This window comes from Nannospalax galili, unplaced genomic scaffold, assembly GCF_000622305.1.
Source record: "Nannospalax galili isolate Female #2095 unplaced genomic scaffold, S.galili_v1.0 scaffold380, whole genome shotgun sequence".
NCBI lineage: Eukaryota > Metazoa > Chordata > Mammalia > Rodentia > Spalacidae > Nannospalax > Nannospalax galili.
In genome coordinates, this window is record NW_008348568.1 from 1,972,024 (window position 1) to 1,982,584 (window position 10,561).

The 10,561-nt window shown below is 39.3% G+C and overlaps 1 non-coding gene across 1 annotated transcript; it reads left to right on the forward strand.

The window, feature by feature from the left end:
* Positions 1-5,032: 5,032 nt before the first annotated feature.
* LOC115072424 lies at positions 5,033-5,139 on the forward strand. Its single transcript, XR_003851486.1, has one exon. It is a non-coding gene; the product is annotated as a U6 spliceosomal RNA (small nuclear RNA).
* Positions 5,140-10,561: the final 5,422 nt, after the last annotated feature.

The window sequence follows — 10,561 nt, forward strand, 5'->3', positions numbered from 1 at the left end:
AGACAGAATACACAATCTATTAGCAAATATTCCATTCTTTTGGCTCTTAAAATCTTTCTACCCTCCTCTTTCATGATATTCCCTGAGGATTGTAGAAGTATTAATTGGGGAAAGGTACCCCGTAGTTAGTTATACTCTGCATGGTGACTGACTGTGGAACTTTATAATAGTTTCCATAAGCTCCAAAAAGCTTCTTTGGTGAATGATTAGAGTAACATTTACAGGTGAATATAAGGATAAGTATTTAGAAACCCAGGTCATAAAACTGTCAGATTTGGGATGGAGAGATGACTCAGCAGTTAAGAGCACTGGCTGCTCTTGAAGAGGACACAGATTCAAATCCCAGTACCCACATGATGACTAACAGCCATCCACAACTTTCAGGGGATCCAATGCCTCCCTCTGAACTTTGAGGGCATGGTACAACATGGGTGCACTTACATGCATGCAGGCAGTACATTCATAAACATAAAAACCCACCACCACCACAATCACCTCCACCACTACCACCTCTGCCACTACCACCATCACAAAACAGTCAGACTTACCCCAAACCAAAAGCCCATAGCAAAAATCCAAATAGTGCAGTGCAATGTTTGACATTTGGTATTTACTCATGATCTTCAGGTCTCCAAATAGCTTGGGAAGCCATATTTGTCTTTCTCTGCCATCCATAGAACACATAGTTTGCTTGTAGACTCAGGCAAGTTCCACTCCACATCTGCTATTGTCCTTGGCAGATGTCCCATGGTCCCTGTATCTCCAATATTCTGGAGTGTCTACTGCTACTGACGTTGCACCCTCAGCAATGACTTCTCTACGGGGACTCTACCCTGCCTCTTGGTGTCAAACCTCAGCTTCTCTCCATGACTCCTTCAATCCTGGGGTATACACTGAAACGGAGGCTTTACTTTCACCAGTGGTCCTCCAGTGCCTCTTTGTAGGGACTTTAACCCTGCCACATAGTGCCAAGCCTCAGCATCTCTCCATGACCCCTTACTGCCTTCAAAACCAGTACTATGTGGGACACCCTTTCACATTATTTGCCAAATTTTGCTATCAGCTTAGTGTGTAGCTTTGGCCCCCTTGGACCATAGCTTCTGTATGCTGACCCTTTAGCTGGTCTCTTGATAATCCCAATGTTTTCCAACCACAGATGATTAACACCCTTGTCTCAGTCAAGTACAGAAAATTTCGTTTCCATAGACTCAATCCAAAATATCACACAAGCAGCCCTGATAGAGTCCTTATGCTTCCCTCTGAAACTTCACAAATGAAGCCTCCATCATCTGCATTATTCTCAGCATTCCTGTCATCCAAACTCCCACTGAACAGCCCATTAAGCTCTGAGCACTCAATGGCTTTTCCAGCTCAAATTTCTAATTGCTTTCACAGTCTTCCACCAGAACAACATGGGCAGGTTCAACACAGCAACACGACTTCTGGTACTAATTTATGTTGTAGTTTACTTTCTATTGCTATGATAAACACCATGACCAACAACAAGTTGGGGAGGAAAGGGTTTATATCATCTTATTCTTCCATCTCACAGCTCATCACTGAAGGAAATCAAAGCAGGAACTCAAGAAAAGAATGCAGATGCAGGAACTGACAGAAATCACAGAGGAATGCTGCTCACTGGTTTACTCTCTGACTCATGCTTACTAGCTTTCTTATATAGCCCAGGCCTATCAGCATAGAGATGGTATTATCCACAGTGGACTGACCCCTCCCACACGAATCTCAATCAAGACAATCTGTCACATATATCAGCACAGACTAATCTGATCAAGGCAATCCTTCAGTTGAAATTCCCTCTTTGCCAGGTGTCTCTAAGTTGTGTCAAGTTGACAATAAAAACTAATCAGGACACTTGTCTAGAAGGCTGATGAAGGAAATATAACAGAAGCATAGGCTAAAGGGGGTCATTTCCCATATTCCCCAGTCAATAACACGAGCACCAGCACTACTCAGAGCAGCACTGAACTGAATCTGCTCCAACTGTTGACCAAGAATAAAACAAGTGATGAAAATGAATATAAGGAAGAGTAAAGAATGCAAAAACAGGCTTACTGACATTTAAAAAACATGGTGACTTACAACACAGACTCAGAAAGACAAACGATGTATATTCTTCCTTGTATGTGGATCTTAGTACCAAATCCTTATATGTGAGTATGTGTCCTGATGAAACTGCTGGAATCAGTATAATAGAAAGAGACAAAGGAGGGAAAGGGGAAGAAGGAACCCAAGAGTGTACTAAAGGAGAAATGGATAAAATACAGGTATTTAAATGCGGGGGTGGGGGTTATACAAGAAACTGGGGATAAAGAGAAAGAAGGAGCTCAAGAGAGGTGGGACCATATGAGAATGGTATTATTAAGGGATAAATGGGGAAAATGCTGACACTTTGAATAGGGAAGGCATGGAAGAAGGATGAGAGAGAGAGAGAGAGAGAGAGAGAGAGAGAGAATCAATAATATCTAGCTAGTGTAGAAAAAAACAGAGGGAATCATATTAGTCCAATAAAGACAAATTACACATACAATATCTCCACATGTGTATAGCTGAAGGTTACATAACAAGAAATGGTGCCAGATAGGGGAAACCTTTCTTTGAGTTGTTGGCCAGGGTAGTCCAAGAGGCTTCCAAAATCATACAGGCTATTGCCACAACCCTTGATTGCCTCCCAGAACTTGAAGGTAAGATCCTATTGCTGAAGACAGAACATACTTTGGACACAGGATTTGAGCAATGGAGCTGGAACTGACCTGGAAGTCACTCCCCCTGAAGGCTACCTCTCATAGCTTTGGAGAGTGCTACGGAAGGTGCTAAGGGAGAACATCGATCAATGGTCCCACACCAGCTTCAAAACCAAACAACCACACATATGACACAGCATACGAATTTGGTGCTGTAGTGCCACTTTTATCTTGGGGGCAACCAACAGCTTTGTAATTGAATTAAAAGTCCACTGAATGGGAAGAAATTCATGTGTGGTATTGTAATAAACATAGCCAAATACACGTGTCTGGAGAGGTCATAGATCTTAGAGAAAACTCCAAGACTGTCACATTCCTAGACCAATATAATATTTTACTATTTGAAAAATATATATCGTTTACAGACACATATCCCAATCACCACTCATCAAAGAAGCTTCTTTTGTACTAGACAGTCTATTACAGAGTACCACAACTGGTCACATACACATTATCCGTGAAACGCCCAAGCCTAAGTGGCACATTTAGAATGTAACTTCAACACCTAAGGCTCATAGAATATAGAACAAAGGGTGAAGAGGACACTAATGAATATCTCAATTCTTATCAATGAAACTCCCTCATGTGACAGAGGCCCAGGTACAGAAAAGCTCACAAATCACCAAAAATTACCAAAATGTAGAGATTAAGAGTTTGCAGAATTCTGGTCCTTGGACAGGACTCCTGTATTAAACCTCATCCACCCAGGGCTCAGGGACCATTGCAGAAAGGGGGCAGAAAGATCGTAACATCCAGGGAGGAGGTGCATGACCATATAGAAATAGAGTTTTACAAGTTCTTGGGACCCTGATCATATGAACTGACAACAATGGTGTCAGCAGGCACAAGACCCATGCAAACTCAACAGACAAAAATCCAGCATAGAACTGGGGTAATGGGCAGCAGACCACAATTTAGTTGAGGACATATTGGCAACTGATTACTGCTGTGTGAGAAAGAGCTGATCTTCCTAATGCAATGGACTCTAGATTGGCTGACTAGACCTCAATAGATGAACTTGCTCCGAGGGATGTTTGGGGACACTAACTTGACACAATAGGCCTTAACACAAATGACAGAATATATGAATTCCAGTGGAGGGGCTATGGGAGGGTGCCAGTGGGGAAGGGGGTATATAAGATTAAGTTTGATTGAGATGTTCTGTATGAAATACACAAAAATTTAATAAAAAATTTAAAAAACATGGTGATTTACATTGATCTAATTGATCAGCTATGTTTATTTAAATGTTCTAAATGATCCATGAAGGAGACAACATCACTAACATTTTTTGGATGAGAAACACAAGCTCATAGAATACTTGTAAGATTAAAGAATCCAATAATGTTGATAATGCATATCATTTGAGAAAGACAGAGTAATAGGGAACATATTGTCTGGAAAGCCATGGCAAAACTGTGTTGGGAGGACTTATGTCCATCTAGCCTATGTGGCTTGGCATGTCTTGGTAATGAGCAACATCAACTTTAGGTTCTGGAGAAGAAGTGATAACATCTAAGACATATTTGCCATCGTGAGATAATCCTATCATTTTTTTGAGACAGAGTCTCCCTGTAGTTTCAGCTGGACTGGGGCTCGCTATGTAGACCAGGCTGGCCTTGAACTCACAGAGATTCACCTGCCTCTGCCTCCCAAGCACTGGGACTGAAGACACGTGCCACCACACCTAGCTAATCCTATCATTTTATAGAAAACAGGTACTAAGAGTTATGTAGTTACAATTCTTAGGGTGAACTAACCCCCAAATCTTCTTTCAACCTCCAAGTCACTAACTTAAACAGTGTAAAAATACCAACTAACCAACTAATACCAACTAATAAAATGCACAGAAAAGCATGAGGGAGTATGTATGTTAGCATTTTTATCTAATGAAAGCATAGCATAGGAAAAGTATGAGATTTAGAAGATTCTTCTTAAGACTCATAAAATCATGACAGAGAGTGATTCAAATTTGAGCATGTGTCTGTATATATTGAAAGGCTTTCCAGACAGGTTGCTAATCTTCACCCACTGAATTTCTAAATCAGTAGTCTGGGATGGAGCCTGAGAATTTCAAGTTCGTAGATGAGGGCTGCCATCACTGAGGATTCTATTAGCAACTTTTCCTTGACCATTGATTTGATTCTCTTTAAAATGAAATTATTTATTCAAACATGCATATTAAAAAAAATCTGGGAGACTCTGTCTGCCACCATCCTGGGATTTGTTAATAAGAATTTATGAAAATTGCATCAAGATTTATTTAATTAGTGCTTGCTTTGGCAGCACATTTACTAAAACTGGAACGACACAGAGAAGATTAGCATGGTCTCTGTGCAAGCATGACATGAAAATTCTTCAAGCATTCCCTTCTTTATGGAAGACTTGTACATGATTACCAGAAATGCAAAATGCTACACTGCTATGAAAACAATATGGAGGGTCCTTAGAAACTAAAGATAGAATTTCCAGATGATTCAACAGTCACACCACATCAAAAATAATTCAAAACAACATCTTGAAAAGATATATGCATCCCCCTGTTTATTGCAACATTATTCACAGTAGATAAGAAGTAGAAATCACCTAAATGTCTACTGATGGATAAAGAAATGTGATGAACAGATAAAGAAATGTAGTTTATATGCGCAGTGGAATAACATACAACTTTAAAAAAGGTTTTATTTATTTTTTATTTATTTATGAATGTGTGTGTGTGTGTGTCTGTCTGTCTGTCTGTAGCTATGTGTACATGAGTGTAGATACCAGTGGAAGCTAGAAGAGGTCATTAGGTCCCTTGAAACTGGAGTTACAGGTAGTTGTAAGCCACCTGATGTGGCTTCTGCAAGAGCAGTATCCGCTCTTAACTGACGAGCCTTTTCACTAGTCCCTATCATTCAAGTTTTAGAAAGAAGAAAATCATAGTTTAAAGGAGGAACCTTGAGGACATTGTCCTCAGGAATATATGCCATTCCTAAAAAGGCATTATATTATTTCATATACAGAAGGATCAATATGAGTTAAGTCATAGAAACAGCAGAATGGCATTTCCTGGGGACCGTGGGAGGTGCAACAGAAGTCGCAGTTCAACTTTCAGTTTTGTACAATGAACATGTTCTACAGATCTGTTGCAAAACAGCACTAATATGTTCAACACTGCTGAAATATACACTTAAAGGGATGAAGATGGTAAATGCTATGTTATTTTTAGTTTACTACAATTAAAGAGAACACGTTTAAACTTAACACTTTCCCTGAAGGAATCAAGGATCCTTGGTAGAGTTGTCTAGAGAGATGGTGAGGGGCTGTCCAGTAGACCCGGGGACTTGTCCTGTCTCAAGTATTACCAAATTGTACTTTCTCTGTGAGCCCAGAAGAAATGCTTTTTGAAACAGGGTTTCCCTGTAGCCCCAGCTCCCCTGGAACTCGCTATGTAGAGCAGGCTGACCTCGATTTCACAAAGATCCATCTGCCTCTGCTTCTCAAGTGCTGGGAGTAAAGGTGTGCACTATCACACCTGGCCAGATTCTTTAAAGTATTGGTGCTAGGTTCAACTTGAGGCTAATCTGGTCTGTTATATGACTTGCTAGTATGGATTTTTAAAAAACTCCTCAGATGGTAGTCAGGGCTGTCAAGTTTTGTTGGATCAGTGATTTTCAACCTGTGGAAAGTTATAAATAATTTCCTTGAGCATCTTGTCAAGCTGTATATTCTCAGGATGCCTCTATGTATTCCTCTCATTACCCCTGGTGAGTCTCTTTACTGTCATCTCCTTCCCTCTAACTCATTTGAAAATGATAGCATTAAATGATTCTTAATGATTTTTTGGATAAAATACACATGGCTCTTAGTTTCAGAAAGTTAAGTTCGTCATCAACTGAATGCATATGTGATCAGAGTTTTTATTGAGCTAGGTGAGGCATTCCTAGCTTAAGTCACCTGTACAGACACAGCTCACCCATTTTTTTCTATCCTAGATAAAATATGACATTGAATTTAACATTAAACTATCAAAGTCTATCAAAGTTACACTATGTTGTTTATACATGAAGCTTGACTGGGTATGAATAATTTAAAGGATGATTTGAAGGACAAGAGGATAAAGTTTCATTATAAATTGACATTTGTGTAGAGGGATTAATTCTTTTCAAGAGTAATTCCTAAGAATCTGTGATGTTGAAGGGTAAGTGGACAATGCTGAGGACTTAGAGCTGCCAGGGTGTGTTCTATATAGAAGAGTATCAGTGGAGACAACTCTCCCATAGTTACTCACTGAAAGCCAGTTTAGCTACTTCTGAGATCAGAAATTTGGCAGTACAAAAGACACGGACTTGCCAACTTAATGCTGTTTAATATTAATTAAACTTAATATAACTCAGTATCTGTTTCTCAGATATTCCCAGGCAGACTACCAGAGAAGAAAAAAACTATATTCATATCACATGTATTTAAATTATGTAATCATAATTTTATTCCTCATTATGTATTCATATGATGTAATATTGTATTATATATTTTAGGTTTCTGAATATTTCTAGAGTAACTGAAAAGGGTGAATGGATATACCAAATCAATAATTTCTATGAAGTAAGCTACCTGGGAAAATTCACATGATAAGGTTTGGATGTGAGTGTGATAGACATAAACCCCACATCTGAGTTTCCTGAGACAGTTAAAATAGTGTTGCCTGAACTGCACAATAGGCATTGGGAAATGGGAGCAACTAAAGTTCTGACAGGATTTGCAAGGAGACATCATGAAGAGGTAAGCACTCAGCTGGGCTTAATGCATTCCTAAGAACAGCCAATGTCACTGGGAAATTGGGAAATAGCTTTGAGGTGGGGAGACATTGGAATGGTACCCAGTGATATTTAGAGGACAGAAAGTAGTTTTCATGAGTATTTACTGCATTAGTGCTTGATGTCTTTCCTTTGGGGTATGATGTTCACCTCTGACACATAAAATGAAGCTACATCATCCCTTCATCATCTGAACAGGCATGTGATATTTATAACAGGGCAAGAAGCGTCCAATTTCCATTGAGCACCCCAATGTCTTTTAAAGATTTTCTAATATTTAGCTAATTAAGCATTGTTAAAATGTATAAGAATTAAATTAGGGTTCCCAGCACAGGCTCTAGCAGATACATTGTTATACATATGGAAGCTAGAAGATGTCATGGGCAGAATATCAGGGAACCTGGGTTCATGGTCCTAGTCATGGTATGAACTATTCCATAGTTCTTGAGTTTCATTAGATATAAAATAAAGGACAAATATGTATTTCACAAACCAGGATTATTAATGAATGCATTGGAGAATTTTGAAAGCACATAAATTCTTCAGACTAGCTCATGACTTATATATATAGTGAGTCCTAAAACTGTGACTACATAAAAATTAGGAGGATGAGTGTGAGGTTTGAAAAACAATATCTCTATAGGCTTCATGCATTTGGACATTTTGTTCCCAGTTGGTGGCATACTTTTGGGATATTTTAGGAGGTGTGACCTTCTTGAAGGAAACACATCACTGGGGGTGGGCTTTGGCAGTTCCAGTCATTCTCTGCTTCCTGTGCCTGCTCAGCTTTCTGCTCTGGCCACCCTTGCCACCATGCCTCCCTCACCATTATGGACTCTTATCCCTGGAACCACAAGCTCAAATAAACTGTTCCTTCTATAAGTTTCCTTGGTCGTGGTGTCTTATAACAGTACCAGAAAAGTAACTAATACAGTGCAAATCTGGTGATATGACTCAGTGGGCATGAACTCTTGCCAAACTTGCTCTGAAAGCACGAGGACCTGAGTTTGAATCCCAAGCAACCACGTAAAGGGTTGGAATGGCTACTCAGGTGTGAAGCTTTAGTATTTGGAGGTAGAGACAAGAGGATCCAGAGAACTTGTTGCCCAACTAGTCTGTCTGGAATGGAGAGCTTCTGGTTCAGTGACAAACTGTTTCAAGGCAAAAAGGCAGAGAACCGTTGTGGAAGACACATGATGTCCTGTGCACTCAACCACACTCTCACATGTATGCAACACACACACACACACACACACACACACTACACACTACCATATACGAGAGAGAGAGAGAGAGAGAGAGAGAGAGAGAGAGAGGAAGGAGAGAGAGAGAGAGAACAAAAAATAAAATATTTGGGAGTGATTGCTGTTTCAAAGTGGTATGGCATAACCAAGATGATGTTCATTTCTCTGCAGAAACAACTAAAAATAGATAAAGCATGCAATACAATGAATTTGAAAACACTGGACATCAGACAAAAAAAAAAAAAACAACGTCTGAGAGAAAAGAAGCAAATGAAGTGAGAGTTTCCAGGATATTGCCTTGAGCGTATCCAGATTGTGTCATCAGCTGCCACCATAATGCTGAGCCTGGCGTTCTCCTTGATTTGGAGAAATGGCCTTGGTAATCCAAGGAAGCCCGGATAGCTACAGTTTATGGGGAGAAGTACTGGAGAAGAGAAACTGTTCGAAGAAAAACCCTGAACAACGGCGGAAGATTCTATCTCTGGAACAGACCTGAGTTCTACTCAGTGCATCCATGTGAGAAAAATGCCCAGAAGAAGGGGAAAAGGCAGTATTTCTTGACATAAACTCAGAAAACTAGGGAAAAGAGGGGCACTATCAATTTCATACAAGGCATCTTTAAAGGACTCACAGCTAAGTGTACTTAATGATGAGAGACAGCATTATTTCCTGTTAAAAGCTAAGGCAGGAGTACCTGGACCATCACTTCTGTTTGTCATTGTGCTGGAGGTTCTAGCTAATGCAATCAGGCAAGAAAAAGAAATAAAAAAGTGAAGACTGGAAAATAAAGTGGAATAAATCAGTATGTATTTGCAGGCTAACCAAATTTCTATCTAGAAAACCCAGAGGAATCTACAAAATGGCTATTAGAGCTAATAACTGGCCTTAACAAAGTTGCAGCACACAAGCTTAATATGCAACACTCGATAGCACATAAATATATTATCAATGAACATGCTGACAAGTAAACATCACTTTTAATAACATAAAATATGAAATACATCAGAATAAATTTAATAGATGATAGGAAAGCTCCATGCTTTAAATACTACAACATATTGGTGAGAAATTACAGAAGACTTAATGATGAGTGATAGCTTGTCTATGGATTGGAAAATTCAGTGTTGTTAAAATGTGACTTATCTCCAAATTGATTTTAATATTCATCAGAATCTCATTCAGAATGTCAGCAATATTTTTTGAGTAGAAATTGACACATTATTTAAAATCCTTAAGGAAATTAAAAGGTTCTAAAATACTCAAAACAAATTAGGAAAATAAAAATAAATCCAGAAGGTTAATATAGCAGGACATCAAAGCTAGACTGGCAGAGCTCAACTCATATCCTGAGGCAGTCAACTGGGAAGTGTTGGTATCGTATTGTAATTGCGGTTTTATTTAGCACATGGCTAGTTTGATGATGTAAATTGCATCCGACTTATGTGGACTATTATTCAGCTGGCAGATTATGTACTGGGAGAAAGGAAATGCAAGTATTGAGCTTTAGAGTCAGAGCACTAGAACTTATAACACAACTCCTACTTCTCCTGTATGTGTGTGTGGTATCTGTGGTGCATGTACATGTATGTACAGGTATGTTTGCCAATAAACATATGTGTGGAGACCAAAGCAGGATATCAAGTGTCTTCCTTTATGACTCCTTGAGACAGAGTCTATCACTCAATCAGAGACTTATCATTCTGGCTAGGCTGACTGATCAGCAAACTCCCAGGATCACCTGTCTCCACTCCCTAAT